The sequence below is a fragment of the Halichoeres trimaculatus genome, unplaced genomic scaffold, assembly GCF_033239565.1.
Source record: "Halichoeres trimaculatus isolate MK-OKI-2021-1 unplaced genomic scaffold, fHalTri1.1 fHalTri1_scaffold_7, whole genome shotgun sequence".
Lineage (NCBI taxonomy): Eukaryota > Metazoa > Chordata > Actinopteri > Labriformes > Labridae > Halichoeres > Halichoeres trimaculatus.
Window position 1 is genome coordinate 25,511,706 of NW_027437185.1, and position 25,966 is coordinate 25,537,671.

Genomic DNA, 25,966 nt, shown 5'->3' on the forward strand with positions numbered 1-25,966 from the left:
GCGGAGTCTATATTAAAGGGACATATACATACATGAGGTGTCTAAAGTAGCTGTGATGTGTATCTCGGCTGTGTAACAGTCTGGATACATAATCAGTTTCAACTTCTTGTGTTATTTAGGAAATTTAGCAGAGTGAAAAGAAATGAATCAGGGGAAAATATCATCTCTGATTTAGTTGGAAGGGTGTCAAGTATTCAGTGTGGTAAGAGGAGTTTTGATGTGTCCAGCAAAACAGTGAAAACAGGTGAGGAAAAATCGATCAATTTAGAAAACATACATGCATTGCCGTTTTTTAGCTCCTAAAATCAAATGAAATTCTGTTTTGTTTTGTTTTCTCTTTTTTTCTTTTAAGTTTCCCATGATACTTGGCTAAGTAGGCTAAAGTTCAGCATCATGCTAAATGTTTACATGTCAACACTGCCAGCATCTAACTGTTGCACCATGTACCATTCAGGCTTTAAAAATAACTAATGAAGAATTTAACTTTATGCTCACTTAATCATCATTCAACTGCAATTATAGCACAAATTTAATGTATAGCATCAAGGTTTGCATTTAAGTTAAATGGGCTACTTGCATGCTATGCTAACTCATGGCTTGATGGGATGATTAAAAGGACAGGGCCATCATTAACAAACTTCTTGCTGTGAAACAGGGCAACTGACTTTAACTGAAATCCCCTGTACCTTTTCAAAACACCTTTTCTGTAACATGCCTGACATTTTGTTGTTTTTTCTCCTTTTAGATCGCTGAAAAGTCTCCATTCTCTCCTGGATTTTTTATTTTCAACATTTTCCATCAAGGAGCTGGGTGAGCACTTACCGAAAGTGGGTGGGCGACTGGACAGCACTTTTTTTTTTACTGGTACTGACATCTAGTCAATCATACAGGTGTGCAGGGTGGCCTTTGCAACCTAACAGTTTCCTCTGCTTGCCCTTATTATTTACACCAGAGTGCTCAGACTTCACCACTTCAGGGCTACACAATGAGACCTGTCTGTGCTGTTGGCAGCTTGGGACCATGGGACTTCTCCAGAGGGGTTCATTCATCGTAGCGATGCCGGGAAACCACAGTATGCATTTGCTGCTTGTGCTTTTAGTGGATGTCTTAGCTCAGGGCATTCTGTTTGAGCTTGGCAAATTTTAGCAAGCTGACTAAGCTGCCCTTATTGCTGGCTGTGTCTCAGTCTGGATTCAGCTTTTCTGCTGTGTGCTTAATACAGAATCAGTTTGTGAAGTGCACGAGTTTGTTGCAGAATATTTGTGGCTGTCATGCAGATTTGTTTGAAGTTGATGTCACAAGATGTTCTGTCTTCTTGTGTAAAAAGCTCCTGCCTTTTATTTGTCAGAGAGTAAAAACCTTCAACGTGTTTATGTGGGATGAATGTTTGAAAACATTTTAAATTCAGCTTGAGTTAAAAAAAAGGGTTTCTTTGGGATTTTGAAAGCTCACCTTATTGATTATGGCAGTTGTGTTGCACGCTCCTTTTGTATGAAAATTCTACAAGTTTCTTGTTGCATGTTCGTCAAGTATTAGTTGGCCTTTTTTCTATGCTCTCAAATGAGAAAAAAAGGTTTTGTTGCTCCAGAAGGAACCCAGTTCGTCTACACAACTGCAATATTCAGGCAGTTGTTAAGATGTGTTTCACTGAACCGCTGTTGAAAAAGTACATCAAAGAGTGATGAAAGCTGAAAGTCCAAATAGTTATGTCCCAATTTGGAGGCTGGAACCTGTAAGGGATGAGCTTCACAAAGGTTGTTCTCTCTGAAGATCAGAAGCTGAGCCTGCACCACTTCTCAAAAAATGAGATAATCTAGCCAGAAACCAAACGTAATTGTAGATTCAGGCTGCTGCCCTGGCAAACTCACAGAGTGGAAGAAAATTAAGCGTATTACCAGGGAGTTGCTCTCAAACAGAGTATGCAGTCGTGTGAAATGAGATGTTTCATAATATTTACTAGTACAAATGATGACATTTCACTGGAATTCATAAAGGACAAGTGGCAAATAGTGCTCATGGTGATGCAAATAACTCAGGATAGAAGAAGTAATTGAGATGAAAATGCTTGCAGGAGCACATTGATATTAAGTGTACAAGAATAATGTCTTTCCCTCCACGATTAAGAGTCAAAAATACTTTTTAGGTGTTTTTCTGTTTAAGTTCTAAATCATGCCTATTACAAACCACCTCAGCATAATGTCCATTCTGGCAGAGAAATGTTACAAGATTTTGTTTTCTGTAGAGGAATAAAGGACAAAGAAGATGACCTCTTTCTAATGAAAACACAGTAGCCCAAATATATCATGAATCCTGAGTGATTGTCGGTTTGTCTGTGTGCTATAAATAAGAGGCAGACAATCGATACAAGTGCCCAGATAAGTCCAGCGGCTGAACAAAGTTATTTATTTGCTGTGTATGTATCATACAGCAGCAGACTGCTTTAAGTCCTGTGCGAAAGTGTGCAGCACTATACTCTGATATAAAAATAAATAACAAGGCCATCTTCACACAGTTCACTCACAGCTGCTGCACAGTGGACAGATTATAAGTCTTTTGAAGATTGATGAATTTAAACCTTGAATGTAAGTTGTTTGTCTGTTGGTAAGCAGTCACACATCAAACTTAAATTTCCTTGGAGAATAGTTATGGCATGAGGTAATCAGCTAAATGTCGTCATCGATCATAAGAGCATATAAATCTATAGCGAAGTTGCTCCAGTCCTTTCCATATCTCTTTCAATTTACCTCCCAGTAGGAAGCAGTTGATAATGACAGAGTGAAGGAAACTGGCTGGGGTGAAAAGTTTTGGCATGTTCTCCAAGTCACACCATATGGCACTGCCTTGACACGACACACCTCCTGCTGGGTCTGGAATTCGTCTTTCAAGTCCCTGGAATAACACATCCCTGCAGAGGAGGCAAAGTGTCCCTCAGAAAAGACAACTTAATAGAATTGGATCCTCTCATTTCATACCAAACAAGAACAAAGCAGGGGCCGGGCAGGGAAACTAACAATATAGTCTAACCTTGAGACGTGGACGCCAACAGCGTGCCCTCTTTTACATTATTCATATGAAAAATACAATTTTCACTTATATTTTATTCATTGGTTTTTCCTTAAACAATAGGAAGTCCTAGTGTGATTTTGGCAGGGGTGTCTGACGGGGAGGAAATGGATGACAAAGAAATACAGCATTATTACTTTCAGTGGTGTTATTGATCAAAATTAAAGAACAGGAAGTAAAAAAGGCTTTTTTAATAATAACTTCATCCATCACTGAAATACTTTCAAGTGATGCATGGTGCCCTTTATATCAGTCACAGAGGGCATGCACAATGTCAGTACTGATGAGTGTATTTGTATCTTAAGAAACTCATGAATGTATATTCAAACCACTGCACTGGTGTATATAAGTCCTGATAGACAACATCTGTCTCTGTATTGACAGCTGCTGACAAACTGCTGTAGCTATAGACAGTATGTGATTCAAATTACCACCCAAAAGAAACTTTCTGGAGTCCTTTATCACCAAGTCTAAAGTTATTATCACTGAGTTAATTTCGTGATCACACATAATTATGGCAAAAGACACAAAGGACAGAATTATATATGTAGGGGATGTATAATCCACTGCAGATAAATGAGTATTAGTTCAAACAATTGACCGTTGGAAAGGTCCACCTCCTCTCCTCCGAATGTGAGACAAAATCCTCAATAGGTGCTTACATATTGCATCGCTGCAGCCAAGGGATACACAGAAGTGACCCAGCGGTGAAGCAATATGACCCTAAACTTGTTCAGCAAACCAAAACACATTTAACTTATCCAACGTAAACATCCCTCTTGTAGGTGGCATCAACAGCGCCATATGTTGTACTGTCAATTTGAAGTAGACTCTCATGGTTCCAACAACTTCACTTATCACTTCAGTTGGTGTTTGTTAAGTTTCCCTTGTATTCCAGACTAATTTGGTGCATAACTGGTACATTTCATCACTAAAGAGTCTCTTAACTGAACCAAAATGCTTGCAACACCAAGAATCTCATCAAACATCCTGCATTATGTGTTGGAATGTATGAACCAGCTTAATCAGCATTGCATGTGCACTCAAATTTGACCTTCACCCAAAGTACTTCTGGTTGTGGAACCTTAATTAAACTCACATATTGTACAAATTGGTCATTATGCCCGTCTCCTAGGCTCACCTGATCTGACTCAGAGCTGATAACTGAAATTTTCTGCAGTTCAGAGATTTAAGATTAGTGTAATTTATCAAAACAAAGGGCTGTTTGAAGTTTCTGTTTTGTGAATACAAATAAGAGAGCGCAATTGAGTGAAAGTTACACCATCAGATTCTTAAATCTTTGATTTAGTTGAACACTTTTTTCCTGTTTTATTGAGAGGAGACTTGGTACACTGTCAGCTTTAGAGTTATGGCATGATTTGTGCTCAAACACTGCAAACTTTGTGATTCATTTTTCACAATGATGGAAAAATCTTTCCGTTGAAGATTCTTTGAACACACAGTTCATGACAGAGTTTTCCTATGGGAAAACTATCTCACTCAAAGTCTTTTTTCATAGATTTTGTACAAGTCAGCATTTTTAGTTAATTATCTGAACCCAGAATAAGCACTTTTTTTCTATTATCTTAAATGCCAACAACGTCAGTAAGCTTTTTGTTCATGTTCCACTATGGCCAAAGCAGATGGTCCGAAGGTCTGTCCAACACAGGACTTTGTATTGCACTTGCAAAAAGCGAAGTTCAGATGCTAGGATCGACAGGTCTGCTGAAAGAAGAGTTGACTTTCAAAGGCAGTGAGAAGGACAAAATGCCAGCTAGGTAAGCTGCGATACCAGCTGTCAGCCAAAGAACAAGGAAAGAGAACTCCATCAACGGCTGGCACAGAAATAAAAATTCTGCTGAACAGATCTAACTTCTGAGAAAAAATAACCTATATCTATCAAACAACATCAGTCAATGAAGTGCTACCAACAGGAAGTTTTTCATTAAGTCACATAGACACTGGAGGAATTACCCAGCCTTCTCTGTTTAAAGCATAGCCAAGGAATCCCTGCTACCTAGCTAATTGCTGATTTATTCTACACTTAAGCTTAATGAGCAACTGTGCTGTACAGCTCTCTGCATTAAGCAGCTGTTGCTTTTAACTTCATTCACTAAATCTTGTTTAAAATAAGTAAAAAAGGTTGTTAACGTATGTACAGTATTGCAGTGGGACTGAGAAGGGGAGAACAAACGGCATCGATTAAATTAAACATGGGAACAAATATGTGAAAAGAAAATCTGGTTTGAGCAAAAGTACGGATGAAACGTTTTAAGATGACAGGAAAAAAGTATGGACTAAACACACTCTGAAATGCCCTCTGAGAAAAATTTCATACAACAGTTTCTGTGCAAAATTATCACATTAAACTTTATAATTTTGATTGCGAATACACACAAGTACAATTAACTATGCGCAAATCTGCAAAAATTACCAGTTCCTAGGATCCTAGCCTCTTACGAGAGAAGTAATTTTCGTATTTTGATATCTCATTACCTCAGTCATGCATATGAATGTTTAACGAATTTTTCACATATATGTTTTTTTACATATAGTTTAGAATTGTCAGGAAGGGGGTGCACAATGATGTCAAATTAACCCCTTGATGCCTGTTGTTCCTCTCAGGCCTTGACGCGGCTGTGAATGACCTTTGTATCCCACCAATACCTGTTAATCCATGTTATACACATACCAAAGTCTGTATCACATGCACCTTGTCCCAATATATTGGTCAGAGGGTAAACTTATTATATTTATATATATCACATAACAGATTTATAACTATTGTGTATGCTATATTCAAATTTACAATCCCCACTCAATTTAGTATCTATAAGAATTAAAAAAAAAACAATAACAAAAGACTTTAATATAACTGTAAATTAATTCAGGCTGTAAGGAATCGAGACAAAAAATGTCCCCAATTATGAGTCTGTTAGGAAACTCAAGTAGTGTATAAACAAACTTGCCTTAAAATATAGGGAAAACAGTTAAAGGTTATTGTGTAAGGAAAAGGACGCACAGATACCTGAAATAATCCAGTTCACCAATGAAGTACCTGTACTTTGTTGCTCCCTGGATCTGGCAGTACCTGAATATTAACTTGCCTCTCCTAATGGATCGTGATGGGGGTGGTATTTTTATTAAGTCTTTACTCAGACCACACTTCTGCTACAGGACAAACTTAGTTTTCTATTTATGTCAAACATACAATTCAACTAAAAGTAAAGTCCGTATAATGCAAAAATGATTTCATTTAATGCATCAAAAGCCCCCGCTTCCAGGGCTGACTTTCATTATCCACGTTTTTAGTCTGCTTAAAGATAAGTCACACAAACACCTACACTGCATTTTTTCTGAATCTTAATACATTTCTGTCAATAACTCATCCCATACAGAATTTTACCTACTGTGCACATATGTTAAAAATGTCTCTCATTCAATAACAAGACCTCATCTGAGCGGATTCTTTGCAAAAACCCCTTTTTTTAATGAAACATCCTGTCATGTCAGCTCTTGAGATCATGTTAGCAAATCTGCATAGTCAGTCAGCCTTGTCCCGAGGCTTCAGGAGCTTAGATACAGCTGTATTATTTGTGATTGAATGTTTGAGGCTGCTGCAAACTAGAATTTGAGGCCATTCAGTGTTTGCTTTTTCATTTAGCTGAAGCTTGCTGAACAGACTGTCAGACCTGCCGGATTAAAAGCAAATCCATGCATGCACTTTGGAAGTAACAGTCAGACTTCTAACAAGCAGGGAGGCAGTGCCCAGTTAGATGTCATGTGCTCTGTGCTGCTGCAGCTCCAGGGGGAGAATGGAAAAGGTTTCAGAGCAAAGAATAGTGTGGAACATATCCTGGTTTGTTGTCATGATCCCATCCTGTCTGTGGGAGGATGAATGCTCAGGAGGAACTTAGAACCTGCTGTACGTTCTGTCTTCTTTTAGAAAAATTCAATACTGAAGGAATAAAGAGCCTTTCATGTGCATACAATGGGCAAAGTGTACTCTGCTTTCAAGTTTGATTCAAGGAAATTCGAACATGGGATTCTTGAACTTTTTTTTTCGCTGTTATTCTGATATTTTCTTACCGCAAAACTTGGATCTCTTACTTTGTACATTCTACAGAGAATCTCCTGTAATCTGTTTTTGTCAGCATCATGTCCTCTTATGGGTCCTATTGTTTGATAAGAGCTTATTTTGCAGCATGGTAAATTCAAATACTTTCATGAACTTTTGTTTTAGCTTTTCCAGTATTTCATCATCTGTTACACTCAGATTTCTTCTGCCTGTTAAAGTTTGTATTACGCAATATCTCTTTTTATAAGCAACATTCTGTTAGAAGTGCTACTTTTTAATAAAGATGAAACAGTAACATATTGACTCATTTCTAGAAATCTATGTACTGCTCTTGTGTTATTCTCAAGCAGCTAAAGGCAGATTCCTGCCTACAACAGAATCCAATTGCACTATCCTTGTTGGATGAAGGTTACTCTGGCATCATATATTTGAAGATTATCTCAACAGTTTATTAGTATAATTATAATAATAATAATAATAATAATAATAATAATAATAATAATAATTATTATTATTATTATTATTATTATTATTATTATTATTATTATTATTATTATTATTATTAGTGATTTTATTTATTTATTTATTTGTTTTTTTGTTTTTTATTTTTTACTATTTCTGCATCTGACATTTTGCAAAGTTTTTTTTCTGGTTGCATATTCTTTTACTTATGATTTCTTCTTTTTCATCAAAGGTAAATTAACATTTTGGTGTGTTCTTGACTTTCAGTACACAAAACTTGAGGTCATGGGTTTTTTACACTGACTGTTAAACCTTTTACCACATCTATTCTTACCTTCTCAATTGCTTGTTCTGTCCCTGCAATTCTCCATTAATAGCACTCAGTTCACACATGTACTTCTCCAACATGTTTTCAGAAGAAAAGTGACAGTCTGCAATTTATTTTACACTAAGAACTGTTTTTCTCAGAATAATCTATACTGTTCACTTAGTCAGTTCATTTGGCCTTTACACTTTACTCTTATATGAAAAATAATGTATGCTTGCTTGTTGGTTCCAGTCTTGAGAAAATTGAAGCTGTTTGTAGCTTCTTTGTAAAGAACATGAAAAATAGCAAAAAGAAATAGCTTGTATTTATTTTTCTTCTACTTGTAGTAAAGCAGATTCAGGTCTCAGGATTCAATTTGAATACAGTTGCACGCAGAAAGCCTTCAAGCACATCAGTGGAAGAACTGGGCTAGAGGGGATTAACTAAGACTAAAGTACATTAAAAGTCAGCTGCAGCAACGTTAGACATGAGACAAGGCTCCTCGATTCTATTACATATGTTTCCGTGCTGCTCCTCCTATTTATCCAAATCACTCCTCCCTGCTCTTCCTGTTGTCACAACAGATAAGCTTAAACATCTCGGTAAAGGATCTTAGATGCACTCCACATCCTGCGGGTCTATTAAAGTCACTCTGCTGGGAGAGGAAACTGCTGCTTAGACAAAGAGCAGTGCTCATCAGTAGCTTTAGTGATCCAGCCAAGTCAATCACAATGTAATTGTGCCTGTGATCCAGAGGATGGGGCTGAAGCATTAACCACACAGAGCTGTTCTGCTGTTTATGACTCTGTGTGTCTAATGGTAAAGCTGCAGACTTGTGCTCGCATGACAAGGCTGGTTGTAAATTGAATTGCAGCTCACATAAAAAGCAAAACCACAAGATGCTTAAATCAGGTTCTCAAGTGGCTAAGGTCCACTTGTCGCAGCCTGCAGATGTGTCCAGGAAATGATAAAACAGCCCCACAAAAGTGTGATGCAAAATAAAATCAGGCAGTTGAGGGACTAGACTAAAAAATCACTATTGCCATAAGGAAACTCCAGAATTCTTCCACTACACTAGATCGAAATCCAGCCAAAACCTGATCCCTAGACATCCTCAAAAAGATGTTCTAAGAGGGTTTGAGATGTCTTTTAGCGGAGGGGGAAATGTCTTGGTAAATGTATCACAAAACCACAGGTATTACTCTGGAGATTTAAATTCCTCTTCACGCATAAGAGAGCAAGAAGAGGCACTTTTTCCAGCATTGGCAGGGGCACGTCTGTTTTTTTTTTTCTTTCTCTTTCTCACTCTATTCCCTGCTGCCTGAGAAGTCCTGATAAGACACACGACTATCTGGGGAAGAGTTACCCCAGCATGCCGAGGTGGGATTCAAATTGTTTGATGGAGTGACTGATTAGCTCTTTTATTTTTATTTTTATTTTTCTCCATGTTGTTGCTATGGGACACTTGCCTTTGAAGTTGTGACGCGGCCATTCCAGTTTTTCTGCCAAGCAACCGTGGATGACGGTAGGGATTAAATTATTTCTGCCATTGTATTACAGGCAGTCTTGAGATTTTCTCTGAAGCACAGAGAGGGCCATTATCAAGGCTGTGGGGACAGCGTATGATGTGTTAAATATAATATTTAAAATCTATAAGTATGGTTTTTAAGCCTGTGTAGAAAAAATAACCAGCATGAAGCACACATTTTGACAATCATGTTCCCCTTCTGTTTGTCCATAGATTTCTTTATCAGATTTTAGATTTTCAAAGATTCCAAAGTGAACACAAGAAAAATATCCTATGAAATTGTTTAGATGATACTCAAAATTATGAAGTAAAGTAAGTAGGAAAGATGAGGATGAAATTTTTTATGAGTTCTGCAAATTAAAGGCACAAGCAAACATCCTTTCATGCAAGTTAATTTTGTGTTAAAACCGTGGAGATGTCTCTGTAAACAGTCCACACGTGGACAAACTGAAAGCAAAGTTACAGAGACCACCTGTAGTATGCACTGATACTATAAGAGAATTACCAAAGCAACTAAGAAAATTTTTACACCTCTAAGGAATAAAAAACCCCACACAATTATGTGACTGAAATAATAGAGTGGAAAGTTGAACTTAAGTTATATATGCAGTATGTAGTTAAGTTGTGTAAGGATGATGAGGACTCCAGCAATCAGAAGGAATAAAGGAATAAAGAGCAGTTTACATTAATCTCACTCAAGCCTGTATGTGTCTTAGTGATATCTCTACAGTGTTATCTTTTTCTCTAAGTGAACAGTATGCCTTCAGATAATTTAAAATGCACCCTTTTCCTGATCACTGATATGTCTTCCCCTATGATTAAATGTAGCATGGAGTTGACTTTGAAAGGCAAGACTTCAGCCATGGTTAAAACCAAGAGATTTCCAGACTTTGTTCTTCTGATTCTATTCTATTTGTTATTTGAATCTTTTGATAAAGACCCAAATCAACAACGTTTAGGGTTCTTAATACTTTATGACTTCTTCCTGTCAGTGGCACTCAGCCTGAAGCCCAACGCCTCCTACTGAAGATATAAGTCTCTGAATCATCTCACATCTCATATCTCCAAGCCTGCCTTTTATCATGCTCGACGTATATATCTAAAGTTAGATGCTTCCTGTCACAGCTACACTCAATAAAAGCTGCTTCTGGTGGCGTTTATTTTCACGAGACTAGATCTCTGTGCTGAAACTTTTGATGGACTGAAAAAGCAGGTGTTTGATAAATTAACAAAAAAGCTTGTTGAGATTGCTGCAGGCTGTGAAATAAACTGATCCTCACCCATTTTACAGAAATTCTGAAATACTTTTTCTTCTGATTAAATTAATGGATTGTTGTACTGTCAATGCCCTTCACTGTTTACATCCTCAATGAAAACCATAAAACGGAGACTTCACTTTGAATAAGAAACAAATCACTTCTTGAAGTTTAAAAGATTTTGTAACACCTTACTACTGTATTCCATTGTATCCTGCCTTTTTTATTACAGTATGTGAAGTATTCTTATACTGTATCATGTTTAATGTTTGTTTCTCATGTTTATATAAAAGCCTAATAGGGGAACTGAAATCATGTAAAACTAGTTGAATTAATGGACTTTAAAAACAGGACATATACTGTACAATATTTTCATTTTTTGTAAAAGGTGGCAGTTACTTTCTTTTTGTTTTCTGCAGTCACTTCACTTACTTTATGCATGCTATGGTGTATGCACATGAGTTTCATTATGTCTCTTGTTTCTTCACCGTGCAGGTTTTATGTTTCTCTTCATTTTATAGATTTGTGGTACAAAGAGGTGAAACATGTCGGTTCACTTAGTTTGATCAGCCTTAACTTGATTCGATCCTTTAAATCAGATTTCTTGAAATAAGTACCTTAAAATTATTAAGCCTTGTTATCCCGGTATGTTCAGTAATACATTCATTATGCTCTTCAAAATACCAGACTCTGTTCCACGTCCTTTTATTGATGAAGGCAGAGCCACTTGTTGAATAAAACATGACAAATTTGGGGTCTGTTATGCAGGTTGTGTAATCCTGATGGACTTAAATTGAAGACCTGAGCGAGCACTGCACTACTAAGAACTTGTGCTTTTTTCAACATTATAATATCCAATAATTATGGAGCATTTTTAGTGAAGATGAAGGACAGAGATGTACGACTTCTAAAAAACCCACATCATCCAGTGTCCTCACACTGACAATGTTCACCCTTGTCTTGTTTTTCAACCCTTTTTTTTCCTTCTCTACCTTCCCTTGTCTTCTTACCTCCTTGTGGGAGTAGAATATCCTTTAAAGACGGTTTGCCTCGATAAGTTTGGGGTCAAGGGCCTTTGTCAAAGACTTAGTATCTGTGTTTTTCTCTGAGGTAACACTGTGAAGCCTTTAGTCACTGCTCACAGAGGGAATACCGCCTCCCATTAGGGATTCAGCCAACTACCTTATTAATTAGCCTTTGCAGCTTTAGGCCAACCTGCTAACCCATTTAATGAGTAAATAATTGCTTCTTAGGTCTTATGTCACCGTGTCTTTTATTAATATGGAAAGTTATCTCAAAATTACTCTTGAACCCTCCGAGTGCCAAAATGAATTTGGAGCAGGGGAGAATTTGGCCCAGAGATCCTTCTTTGGGCGGTAAATCTTTGAGGATTGGTTAAAAATAAGATAAATGCGGGTTTGATTCCTGGAGGATTTTAGGAACTGTCGAAAGACTATTTGACAAGGGATTGTTATCAAATAATTGGAAAAGTACATCCAATTTAAATATCTTTCTCAAACTTGTACAAACAGATAAATGAAACATTTTGCTTCCTTTCAGTTGCTCACTGTTATTCCTTTGACATAAACTTGTTTTTACTTAAAAACTTGCACACCACTTGGACTAATCAGTCATTAATTTATCTGAAGAATAATTTAATTTGTACCTTCACTCGAATAGTAATGGCATTGTAAAATGCAAAAAGCCACATGATGGGGGTGAGTAGATCCTTCATCAGTCTCTGGGGTCAAACTATCACGAGGAGCAGAGAAAAGCAGGTAATTCTAGCAGCTTGTATCGTTTTACATGAGAACCGTACCTTGGACATCTCTGTGAGGTCTAAGTGGCTCTCTGCCAAATCAGTAAAAGCCACATCAATCACTTGTTTTCCTGATCTATTAGTGCCCTGTGATTGATATATTATAAATCAATAAAGAGTAATTTATGGGGTTATATTTCTTCAACTGCACTGACAAAGGCATCACCTTTGAGCTGCAGTTGGTATGGGTCAGAGAGTGGATATATAACATTTGTCTCAACAGGCCAAAAGTGACATTCTTACACAGTAATCTTGGCTTTTTATTTCAGGCAAACTTGGTGTCAGCAGACTGGCATTTTAATTTTCATACATTTTTAGTTATTATAGAAGCATGAAAGTTGCTAAAATTATGACAACAGAATCAAATAAGTCAACATATGAAGATTGATGCCATTTTAATTCATTTTCTGCCAAAAAAAAAAAAAAAAAACTCACATAACTTACAGACTTGTTGTGACAATAGCCCTATCAAGATTTCCAAGTTTATTTTTGATACTGAAAAAGTAAGTTATGACTTTAGAATAATGATTTTTTTGTAAACTTTGAAATAAATCACAATATTTTCCAAACTTTGGATGTTGTTTGCCTTAAGTTAACCACACATGTAACCCTGGACTTTTTGTGACAGTCTTACCCTTTTGAATTTTTAGAAGCTACAAAAATGTGTTATCTATGAACTACTATTACCTCTGTCTGCTCCAGTTTTAGAATGTGAACCATACTGTCTTGATAGACACTGGCATATGATGCTGGTTGGAGCTGAGGCATGTCCTCAAATGGAGCCGCAGGGCTGATGCCATGCTCCTTCTGCTGACAAAAACTTACAGACAAAATGTCAAAGATCCCTCCGTACAGTCCACAGAAAAACAGATTTTTGTGTGGGTTTGAAGCAGCGACTCTTGACTGTGAAAGTCTAGAAAGTATTGTGTTATGGTCTGCTACATTCTTCTCATCAAGTGGACACTTGGACATAAATCATAATAATACGAAAGAAAATGTTTTGACAAAAAGTCTGTTGGTGAATAAATTCTTTGATGTCTATTGGGATTTTATAGTTTGACTCTTGTTCTGTTTGCTGTAACTGAGGGGGCGAGGTTTATGTTTTGGCCTCATAAACTGTGGATACTGATTGTTAATATTATGATGTACAGTCCATGATGACAACTATTTTGATATCTGACTCGTCCTGTTAAACTATTGCTTGACTAATTGAATAATGAATTACCCAGTGGTTTGTGAATGTTTTTTTTTTTTTTTTTTTTTTTTTTTTAACCAATTTTTAAACATCTTTAAAGATTTAATATAGCATCAAAACAAAAACACAATTCATTTAGTTTTTTGAGCTTTAGATATGGTGTCAATATCAGAATACTGACTTTGTTGGGGTGTGTAGCATGATGACCTGCAGTGCGACTACGTTGCGCTGTGTTTTGAATGCGTTCGTCAACTTACACAGGCTGCATGTTCAGTCCGACAAGCTGCATGGCAGACAGACAGCTGGGGTCACGAGACTGGTGAGGTCTCCCGTGCTTCCCTACTCCATTGATAAGTCTTTCTTCATTCATGCTGGGCTGCAAAACCTCAAACTTGTTGACTCCTGGTCTGGCTCTGCTCAGTCCATTTGTAATAGTAGTCAAGCAAAATACGAACTGGTTTTGACACAATCTGTTTTATTTTGAAAGTCAATGGGCGTTTTAGGAAGTTTCCACTCTTGACTTCCTGTCCAGCCCGATCTTTCCCATGAAACATAGTATGGCTGCGAGATGGACCGGCCACACAGATATACTTCAACAGAACAGATCCAGTGTAATTTGACAGACTGACTTGAATGAAACCCATTTGATCCTGCAGTGCGTCTCCATTTCGTTACACTGCAGACGCATCCGGTGGATTATAGCCCTTACAAAAACCCATGCAATGACACTACCAACTGGTTATGCATTGTAGAAAAGTAGTTGAGTAAAGAGCCTCTGGTTAATTGAGCTACCCAAAACTTTTCTATTTGGAATTTTTTACCTATAAATAAGAGATCTGCATTTTGAATATGTTTCTTTATAGAAAAAGGTAAGCCACAATATGTTTGAAATGCTGGCTCAAAATTCATTTTGAGACTGTTAAAGACATGGCTTTAATAAGACCATATACTCCTTGAAAACTCTCTACCTTGTAGGGCACTCTATTGTATTATAACACATATTCCAAAGCTGTTCCTGACACATAACAAAATAATAGTAAATACACAAATATGGTGACCCTGTCAGGGACTGATCCCAGTTCTATATCTACAGCTCTCAGCTGGTTACAGCCAGGTCCCATTTCCCTAAATAGAAATGTGTAAAAGAACCTGAAAGTATTGGTAATGCATCTATTTCAATCCCCGTCTCGCCTTATAAAGCCTGCACTTCATTTAGCTGGTAAAGTAATGACCGTCAATTGGTTTGTAAATAACCTACTTACAGAAATTACGCAAGAAAATGTGCTAATTAGCAAGAACAATGCACATGCTGGCAATGGAAAAACATCTAATCCCTGTCCTCTAGAGCTTAATGCTCGTCTTTAACACTTTGAGGTCCATTCTGTTACACTGTAGGGGTGAGGGAATCATTTTCTCAGCTCAGTATGTGCCCAACTGCTAATGCCAAAAATCTTCTACTATGCTTAAGTTTCATGGCCCAAACGAGTCAAATGTGAAAACTCAAAAAGCAAACAAAAACCTAATTGTAGTTCATGGCACGCAGCACTCAAAAGTGTTACAGCAAGTGCATCTGCTCACCTTTGTTCCTGCTGAATGTAATGTTTAAATTATGAGAAAAGGGAAAACATGGCGTCTCGCAGTGCAGGGATCTTTTGAAACGTATAAAACATTCATTTGAATATTTTGGAGGCTTTAAAAAGTGTCTAGAAAGCTGTACAGACATATTACCATTCAGTCTTTCGAATTTTCATTGACATTTTTGTGTAATTGCATTTCTGACAGGTCATTTCTGAGCTGCAGAGTAACACGAGTTCCTCTTTTGACAAGCCTTGCTATCATATTGAACTGTGACCAAACATTATCCATTCATCCCAGTGATTTAAATCAGGAAGAATAACAGATGTAGAGTGTATATAAGCCCTGACAGAGGTCTTCTGGAAGAGTTGTGGAGTGTGAACCCTGTCAACATTTGACAGTGTACATGCAGTGATCATAATGCAACAGGAAGGCTGTAGAAAAGCTACAGTGTGTCTGTTGGACAGTTCTGAACTGTAGAAAATGCTCTTGTGCTGCTATTCACGCTGATGCCTACCAGCCATGACAACAGCTGCTTTTTGACTGGCTGCTTATGAAGCAATTTGTCAGGACTCCTGACAACTCAGACTAGAAATCCTGCAGCAGAGGAATGTAAGTGTCAGTCCGAGCTCAAGTCGACCGGCAGCAATGAGTCAAGATGTGCTGCTAAAGACTGAATGAGCTTCTGACCTGTCCTGAAGGACCTCGGCTGCTGATGTGGAGTTGTTTTAGACTGATGTTAAAAAGCATCATAGATGGAGACACTAGATCTGTCTTGTGGAAGAGAAATATCTAATGTAGCTGGTACACCAAAATCTATACTTCTATGTCGTGCAGCTTTGTATCATGGCATGTACAGCCTATGTGGATATATGTAACGGTAGCTCCTCAAGGTCAGGCTACTTTGTGTCAGTTCTCTCTTGTCAGAAAGGATTGTTTTAATACTCTGCATACCTCACAATGGTTCAAGTTTTCTTTGCCGACTCTGGAAAGTAATCACCATTATAAAAGCCAGAGACGTGAATGTTTCATATTTTAATTTGCCTGTATCAGTGCAATGCTATTTGACCATAAAACCCTAAATGAATTGGAAACGTCGAACAGAACAGAATGTCTTCAGTAGAGCTTTTGTGTAAAATTTTCATTAAAGAACTTAATAACTTAAATGTTGTGATTCAAAGTCACTGCTCTCTCCTCGGGGTGTTTTTAAAAACACTCAGGATGGAAAATTGAATTGGAATTTATGGCTAAGTAATCAGATCAGCATTGGTATCCTCTGAGCACTGACCGCTGTTGCCCCTTTTCCCCACAGTTTCCACTGCCTCCTGCAACATAACCAGTTCAATTGAAGTTAATTAGAATGAATGAAGGAGGAATTATTTGGACGATTGAGACAAATAACCAATCTGTGCACTGCAATTGAATTGTTTTGTTGGCAATACAGCTTCCAATCAGGGTCGAACACCTCTCCTCTCCCTGCTGACTTCAGATACCAAAAGACAATGCTCATCCATTTGCTTAGTAAAGATTTTTTTTTTTGTAAGCCGATTTCCAAATTCAATTTAGGGCCTGTTTCTACTCTTGCCAAAGAAAAGGTCCTCTGGAGTGTCGGGAACCCTTGTTTTGATCGTTGTTGCTTTTCAGGTTGGAAAGAGAATTATCGATTGGGATTCAAATGAGCTGTTGTTGAAGCGAGGTCCGTTTGTCGAAACTCGCCGGCATGCGTCACTCTGAATAATGAGGAGGCATAATGAAGCATGTTAAACTCCTCACTTCGTCATCATCAAAGTCATCAGTGGCAGCACTTTGATTGGCACCTGTCATCAAATCAATGCCGTCGACTTACATTCATGCTTCCCCATCTGTTTCATTGTGGTTGGGCATGAATGAGTGGGAAGCAGATATGGTAATTCTCCTTTCTCTGTCATCTTTTTCTGACAGTTTCTGGAGTCTAAATGAGCATATTTTGCATCGCAGGGCGGTGTCATTGCAAGTGTTCCACTTGCATAAAATGATTTGTAATGTCACATTGTAGGGAGGAAACCACGTGGATACTCGACTCTCCCTCTGTGCTTTATTCTCAGTGACTCACAGTGGGAGAGCTTGAATCTCTCTGTGGTCAAATCACAATGAACCCAGCGCCACAAATGAGCTTAAATGTGGAGGTATAGGAGGAGGTGTGTTTTTGCTGGACGAGCCAGGACGACGTGGTGTACAGATGAATCAGTCGAGTTAGTCCTCCCAGGAGGGACTATCCTTTAGATCTTTAATTAGGGCAGGAGAAGACAGGAAAATGTAATCAATGCTCTCACCACTGGGGCTTCCAGAGTTGGTATATGCAATAATGTATATCCCTGTGGGACTATTTTCATCAGTATTTTACTCAATATAGCAATACTGCTCCCAACAATATTCAATTTGAGAAATATGCAATTTCACAAGACAGTTTGTGGAATTCTCTGCAAAAGTCTCTTACATTTCTCACATTTTAAGGCACAGTCTATAAGCATATATAAAAATTTACAACTGTTTCACTGTATTCTGGTCGTATTTGTTGAACAAAGATTAGTCCACTAGCATTTTATGGAGTTTGTTGTACAACAAAGAGGGAGGCAATGCTTGAGATGCGATATTGCTGTAATTAATCTCAATAAACCGACATCTGTAAACAAATTCTGCAGACATTCTGCTCTCAGACATGTGAAGTCTTTCCAAATCTAGTCCTTGTCTCTTTTTGCCAGAGAGTAATTTCGGAAAGTCACAAGCCTCTAACATCTAAGAAAAATGAGGAAAATCTGAATAAAACATAGACAACAGGGCTAAAAGAGACACGGACCAAAGTAGACTTGGATACAGGCTTTTGAGAGACCAATATGAGGCATTTCACAACTACAGGCATTAATTATTGCAACATTTCAAATGGTTTGATGGAAAAAGGTATCTGTGTGAAAGTTTTCCAGTTTAGTAAATTAACTGCTTTGTAGTTTGGTAGCTTAATAAAAAGTATGAAATAGACAAGTGCTGCTGGTGACTTAGCTCAGCTCAAAAGCTGGGAAGACAGGGGAGGAGGAGCAGCTTGCTCAACTTTATTGACGGGTAATGAAAGGAGTTGTGCCCTTAAATTCCATTTTCTTTTTGCTGCCAGCATCCACAGCCCTGACTTTCCTAGCTTTTACTTTTACTTAAGTTAAAGTTGTTCTGCACTACTTTTGTTCTAATAAGTCTGTTAAAAATGATCTATATACTTCATTTTTGTTTCCTTTCAACAATAAAATAAAAACCATTGATAAAAATTGTTTCGTAGATGTTGCTGCTGCTCTAGATGTAGACAGTGTACCAAGTTTGAGACTTTTTTACCTCATACGGACTTTGACATTGCACAAAAAAAAGTATATCATGACATGTGTATATTAACATATTACCCTCTTATTGGCATATTTTTTAACTGATAATTGGTACTGTTTTTGTTACATAGACAGACAAAATTAATATTTGCTTCAACAACTTGTTTCGTGACAACAAATAGGGAAAAAACTTACTATACAAGTGTTAACTGGCTCATTAGAGCAGACAAGCTCTTTTTCAACACATTGTAAAATAGATCAACTAAGGTCACTTCTTTTTGGCAAAGGACATTGAAGTTGTTACAAAAATCCCTTGCTGTTTAGGAGTATACAGCAAGCTTGTGTCACAGTCCTAATTAATGCGTGCAGAGGATTGAGGCTTCCATTTATGCCACAAGACATTTGGGATAACTTTAATTTATGGAGTACAGAGAGAGCTGGTGCTCTGACACAAGCAGCAGGGGGTCTTTGAAAGCGGGCGGCATTTTGCTTTGGAAGAGCTTTGAACATCTCTCCCTAAAGCGGGACAGGAATCAAAAGCAGAGGCTAATGCGCCGTATGCACTGCAGTGTTCCATATCCAAAATTGTCTCTAACTGTTCATTATTCACAACACGTCCTTGATAGAAAAGGTGCATGTCTGACAAGGCAACAGGCTGCTCTTTATGTGTTTCTAACAAGAAGAAACATGCTCACTTCTAGATTATTACAAGCATATGTCACTAAACAGCCCTAGTTGCATAAATCTGGTGTCAGAAATGAGTTTTTCTGCTCATCTAGAGCTTGTTTCTGATGCTCTGTTTCTAGCTCGCTGCTTTCCAACCCCCACATACCCCCTACTGAGCAACAAAGATGTTGTTGTTCTTGTCAGATGCTCACAGACGCTAATTAGAAAAAGAGTAAGATTCGAGAGAACCAATACTATCGCCATAGGTAGTTTTAATAAAAATGAAAAAAACATGTCCGCTTTGAGTTTACTTGTAAACATTATGCACTTCAAAGAACTTCCACTGATAAAAAGCAAAGAAACTGATGTGCAAGACAGTACATGTGGTAGAACTCCTCAAAAAGGTGGAGTAAATTGATGGAGATCAAGCATATGATGCCAAGCTACTTCTACTGATGTCAATGCTAATGAGACACACTAACATCTCTGAGGATGAAAGTTTGGTTAACATATGTAAACACTGGCATCGCAGAGACAAGATCTCTCGTAATTGCGTGGCTGCGAGACATCATGTAAGGTCATGCATCTGCCCACACTGTGAGAGGGTAAAATGTTAAGTTTTGACACCACAGGGAGTTCAATGACTGTTATTAGCCATGGCGAGAGCTGGCTGGCTAAGGCACCATTGATTTACATGGTAACAACTTAGGACCAAAGTTGTGTCGTAGTGAAAACGGCTCCTCTCGATAGACCTAAATTCTGCTGAGGGTATCATCTGCCACTACATCCATGCTTTGCAAAGGAGAGAAACAAACAGAATAGCTGTATAAATGTAAATGCAAGCAAAGCTTATGATCTGTGAAATTCCAAATGTAGCCTCGCAGGGTGCAGCTGGTAACTGTTTTTTATCTCCATGAGCCGGAGGAGTTAAGCAAACTTCATTAAGCTTTTTTTGTACTTCTACAGGAGCAGAAAGTTGCTCTCTGCACACTTTTACACTGCCATAAAATCAGTGCCTCAGTTAAAATACAAAAACCAGAATATGTTTTAAAATGTGAATTCCCTTTGGCTCACTGCAGTTCTGTTTGGACTCCTGGAGAGTGTGTTTGGATTAAATAAGAACAGAAAAAAAAGCAGACTACAGGTTTTCTGGGTTGGCGGTGAGCCTGGCAGCTGCAGCCTGCAGTGGTTTGGTCTTTTGTTTGGATTTGTATTGTTTAAGGGGAAACAAAAAAAAGACATGTATAGGCTGGTAATGGATGTCAGCGAGGTCGTTTGTTGATGTGCGTGGAGTTTCCATTTAAGTGTGATAGATCCTGAGCCTTAAATTACGCTAAATCCCACCCTTCATTAAATGGTGTTCGAAGGCTAATCAAACTAAATCACTGAGGACTTTGTTTTCTTGTGTTTGGTAATTGTTGGTTAACTAGAGGGTAACACTGTCTCTAAGTCTAACAAAGATCATTATTAATATGGAAATATTGGAATTCAAGGACAGTCTAAAAATAATTATTTTTAGGTTTTGATCAATACATTAATAGTTACAGTTTAAAAAAAAAAACAATTGTGGTGCCCCCTGCTGTTTAAGGAAGGTACTAATATTCATTTTTCATCTCATCACTTGGAAATATCCTTGCGTGTAGTTTTCTGTGTTGAATTTGTGGTCTTGCAAGGTAAATCCTAAGAGTTTTAAAGTTCCTGTGATCAGGGTTAATGATTTGCTGATGTAAAAAGAGAAACACATTTTGTTTTGTTTTGGAGATATTGGAAGATTTATCGATTACTTCCTGCATTTAATACCTTTTTGTTACTGTCCTTGGCAGCTCTTGTAGTCATGTGACGAAGACTTAGGAAGTGGAAGCGTTTGTTGTACTGAAGTTTGCTCCTGTTGCTCTCAGTAAATGAGAGTCATGGTTGTTTTTCTGTGTGCATGTTGTCACCAAACCGACTCAGTGTGTGAAACATTGCCATGTCATCACTCAAGAGTAGTTTTGAAAATGATTCAGTTTTGAAAAAGTAGTCGAAATTTTACGGGTAGTAGTTAAAGTGCTTCTGAACTTCTTTATTTAGCTTTTATAGTCATTTTACCCTCCAGTGAGGTGAGCAAACTTGCTTTTGGTCAAATGTAGCACCAAAACACAATTTTTCCAAGAGAGGCATCATATCTCTAACTGTTTTTTCCTCCTCTACCTGAAGTCACATAACCCATCTCAGGCATCCTAGGAAGAAGGAGAGGTACTTTAAAATGACATAATGTGATGGTGTCTACCTTTGGGCTAAACTATTTCATGTTGGCAGAAATAACTCCAGCTTTTCCTGGCAGTGTAGCATTAATGTGTATTCTTAAATCAACCACATTTTCTTCTTCTTTCAAAAATAACAAACAAACAAACTACTTTTTTCTGCAGTTATCCAAGTTTCACATGGAAACATATTGTATATACACTACAACCCCCCCGGCATTGTGGAGCGGTTCAAGTATTTTTATCTGAATGCAGTTCTCGAGGGGAGTGAGCTGCCTGACGCCCACACAGCCTGGCTGACAGCTTTCAAACTAAGCACTGAAACCAAGATGCACTTCCTCAGTTTGTGTCATTGCAACGCACTTACTTTGACAGTGCTACAGAAAGTGCCCCTCCACACACATACACACACATGCAAACACAAACAATCCCCACACACACACACGGAAGTCAATGACATCAAGTGCTGATAGTGCGCCTGCAACCAAAATGTGCTGAAAAGTGACCCTGACTGTGCCCTTGTCACCAACTCAGGGTAACAAGTGAATGGAAATTGGTTTTACCTGAGTCAGGTAATCATTACTAAATGAATTTGCCAGCGAGCCAAGGGTATAAGTGGGATAAATATATATCTCTGAGATGAATACAAATTTCACTTACGTAATGAAAGGATGGCTGGTTATTGATTTTGGAGGTTACACTCCTGTACGCTTTTCATCACTGGCCTGTTCTACATTAGAATGATGAGTTTTCAGTGTGGCAGATGTTTACATGGAGCTGTCAACAATTACAGCAATGATAACTTTAATGTTCTGTTGTTTTTTTCTCCTCCGGTCCCTGCAGGTCCCAGCGTCCGGTGCAGAAATGCAAATCATTTTTGTTTCATGCATGCATAATGAACATGGATGTGAAAGTTGTCCCCATGTTGATTTTTCCTAGCCCGGTGTTTTTTGTGCACCGTCATCATCATAGCAGCAAACATCACCTTCATTATCATCATCATCATCATAATCTCCGCTGCCATCAACTGCATCCTAATCATCATTATAATCAGAGATATCATAATTATTACCGTTGCGACTGTACGCGTGGCACAATCATTGCTATTGTGGCGCGTTAATAAAGTGGCAGTGATTCATTTCCTTCGCCGCTCTGACTGTGTTCATTACGCCTCAATAACAGATGGACCCTGTTAACTGCACACGTCTGACGACTGCTGAAGTGTCGGCTTCAGCACACGGAGCAGCTGGGAGGACATGGCCCGTGTTTCAGAGCCGGTCCGTGCTCTTCAATAATTCAACCCTTCCAGCTGTCTCATATCAGACCCAGAGCTCCAAGGCCTCTGAGCTCACATCAGAGACACACTAAAGAGCAGAGCTAACTTTACGTGGACCCTTGCACTGGTGTTTTTCCTTAAAAATCAATTTCTTCAACTGCTATATGAGACCTCAGTGCAACCTCCATCCCTATTTAAACGAACGGTTCTCATAGTCCCTATTCAATTTATCTCATTTTATCCACGAACTGAAGATATTAGTCCTTTTGTCTTTTTTTAAGTCAAGGCTGACTTTTTGTAACGCAAGAAATCTCTAATTATTGACTCGGTGCCCTTAAGGAGAGTGGTTAAAGACCCTTGAATTTATTTTTTCTCCTATAGGCTTTCTGGAGGAAGAGAATGGATCTATGGATGTGGCATCCTGGTGAGATGAAAGTCTAATTATCTCTGAAGAAAACGAGTGGAAAGGCTTTTTAATTAGGACCCGACCAAATCTGCGCACTGAGAATTTGTACATTGTGATGGATGGTGTGTGCATCTCCTTAGTGACTGCAGACAGAATAATAATCTGACAGAAGGGGAGTGGACTGTGTAAAAGCAGGGTGGCCAGTGACTGAAAAGCTAAAAGTGGGGGAGGTGAGCAATCATTGAGGCGGCGTCGAAGGGGGTAAATTGGAGGGTTGTACTCATGGGTATAGAGGTTGTGGTAAGACTCAGGGTGATGTTAAAGACCCAGTCCCATGTTTCACAAGGCAGACATCAGTGAAATAAAGAGGGGTAACAGTCAGAGAGAAAGCGCAATCGAGATGAGAGAAGTAAATAAGATCGTGATGTTAGAAAAAAGGCAGAATTACAGAAAAAGCGGGAGCAACAGAGCCCTGGAGCTGTAGCCATGATTGGTCCCGTTCCCAGCGTACAGCCGATTGGTTAGCCTTCTCCACACTCCCCTCTCCTTGGCTCTTACCTCCCCTCTCATCTCAGCAGGGGGTCCCACAGTCGCCAAGCCCCTTAATGCTTCCCCTCCACTCTGCTGCTGCGTGGCTGGCATGCAGAATGCATAATCACTACATAATCATAATCAATGCCTGTGCATGCGTAGGAGGAATATAATAGCGGCTGGATTGAGACAGTTCTTTTTTTTTGTTGTTGCAAGGTTTCCTTTAACGCCGTCCAATGGGAAACAAGACTGTGTGTCCTACTGTATATGTAACGTATGCAACAACAGCCTGACATGTAAATATACCAGGAGAAAGAGAACACACGCTAACATGATTACGTCTGTGCTAACTCGATTATAGACTTGAAAGAGTGGATGTGAGCTGAGGGTACATTAGGTGTTCCTCAGAATTTGAATACAAGCTTCCTTTCATGTATTCAAAAGAGGCTCGGGAATTAAGAAAAGGTGATTTTCATTTATTCAAAAATAAACATGCTGTTCATTTGGAGGTGTACTGTTCAGACCAGCCGCCTATTGATTTGCCTTCCATCATTTCCTTTTGTCTTCATCTTTTTCTTTCTTATTTCACTCATTAAGAGGAACTCAGATAACCTCGCCTCAGCCCCTCACCTGTACAGCAGCGGGGAATCAACACGCTTGATTGATGATTGACAAAATTGATCGACAGCATGAACCATCCTGATACTCCAGGGAAACAGCTGCTTCGTTCACCTGTCTGAACACGTTCTTTTTGTTTTGGAGTGGCTAATTTTATCATGATTTTTCACATTTTACATCATTGTTGCAGGTGTTTAAACGAAAACGCTGGAGCCGACAGAGCGGAAATAATGAAAAGACCAAAGGATTTCTAAATGAATGTGAGGATTTGGATTAACCACCCTAAAACCTAACCTAAAAATATGCTGTTTGTATGAGGCTGTGAGTGGGAGGAGAGTATTTCCTCCCACTGCAACAAATTGTACAGGTGGTTCTTCTTTTACAATGCAACACTGCGAGCAGACTGGGCAGCATTTGAAGCAGAAGCTGTGAAGTTTGAGTTTGGAACCCAGAGAGGACAGGGGGTGATTGGGTCCTTTGGGTCTGAGGAGATTAATGGAACATGAAATCTAATCTCAAGATATTTTCCAATGTTCTGATTCCTTTTTTATTTGGAAGTAATGAACACAGCTCAGCCTTGAGGCTTCTTTTTGATAAGTAATTAAATGAAACAAAGAGAAAAGACTCCGACATCCTTGTTTTAAAATACATTGTATAGGAATCCAATACAGTTTAACAACCACAGGTTTCACAGATCTGACTCCACAGAGGGCTCTTACCTCCTCGGTTGCTTTTACATCCTAATCACAGCGCATTCACTCAGCCCTCTAATTCCCCAGCGAGGACACAGTGCCCTGCATATGGCAGCGCAACTCCTCTGAACCCTTGTGAAGATGGATTAGTAGGATTCAGTCTGTCACGATTTCGTTTGATGAGGAGTAACGAGTCTCAGTCTCACGTCTCAAAGAGGGACTGCATTGTTCTGGTTTTAGTCGTTATCAGTGAAACAACGGCAAAAATGGTACAACTTACTCTATGTTTAATTCATTATGGACAAACTGTAACTTTTGCCCTTTTAAGCCTTTGTTAATTCAGATTTCCTGAGCATCAGCGTGTCTCTGAGTAGGGCATTTGACCCCTCAGCTCAGTGTGAGCGTGCAATAATTAGGAAGTGCCACCATGCTGGAGAGCACTTTGATGCTGGTTTTCAGCTCGACAACATTCAAGTCCGAACATGCCTCATGCACCCTTTGGTCTGCACTTTATTTTAGCCGTTATCAAGTCTAACCCCCAACACGTTCTACTTGGTAGACTATATTTATTTCTGTTAGCGTAATCTGGTGTTGTGACAAAAATAACTGAAGGACAGACCCTGACCGTCTTCAGACCAACAGGTTCATCATGTCCAGTTTAGACATTGTTTTGGATGTGAAAATTAACTGCACTGCCCTTGGTGTGTCAGTTAGGGCTACACTTCATTCAATTCTGCTGGATAAAACACAGAACATAGAGTGATTCAGGTTTAATTACCTGCAGCAAGAACTTATAATAACTTCTTTGCAGGGCTATAAAGTATAACTCGTGTTGTGACTCAGGTTTGAATATTAAAGCTAAAAGCTAGCACTAGTTTACTTTGCTGCTTTCCCTGCCTGAGAGGTC

At 38.6% G+C, this 25,966-nt stretch overlaps 1 long non-coding RNA gene across 1 annotated transcript; it reads left to right on the forward strand.

The window, feature by feature from the left end:
- The first annotated feature begins 8 nt into the window (after positions 1-8).
- On the forward strand, positions 9-1,363 carry LOC141793679 (uncharacterized). Its single transcript, XR_012598421.1, has 3 exons — positions 9-244; positions 746-827; positions 953-1,363. It is a non-coding gene; the product is annotated as an uncharacterized LOC141793679 (long non-coding RNA).
- The last annotated feature ends 24,603 nt before the right edge of the window (positions 1,364-25,966 follow it).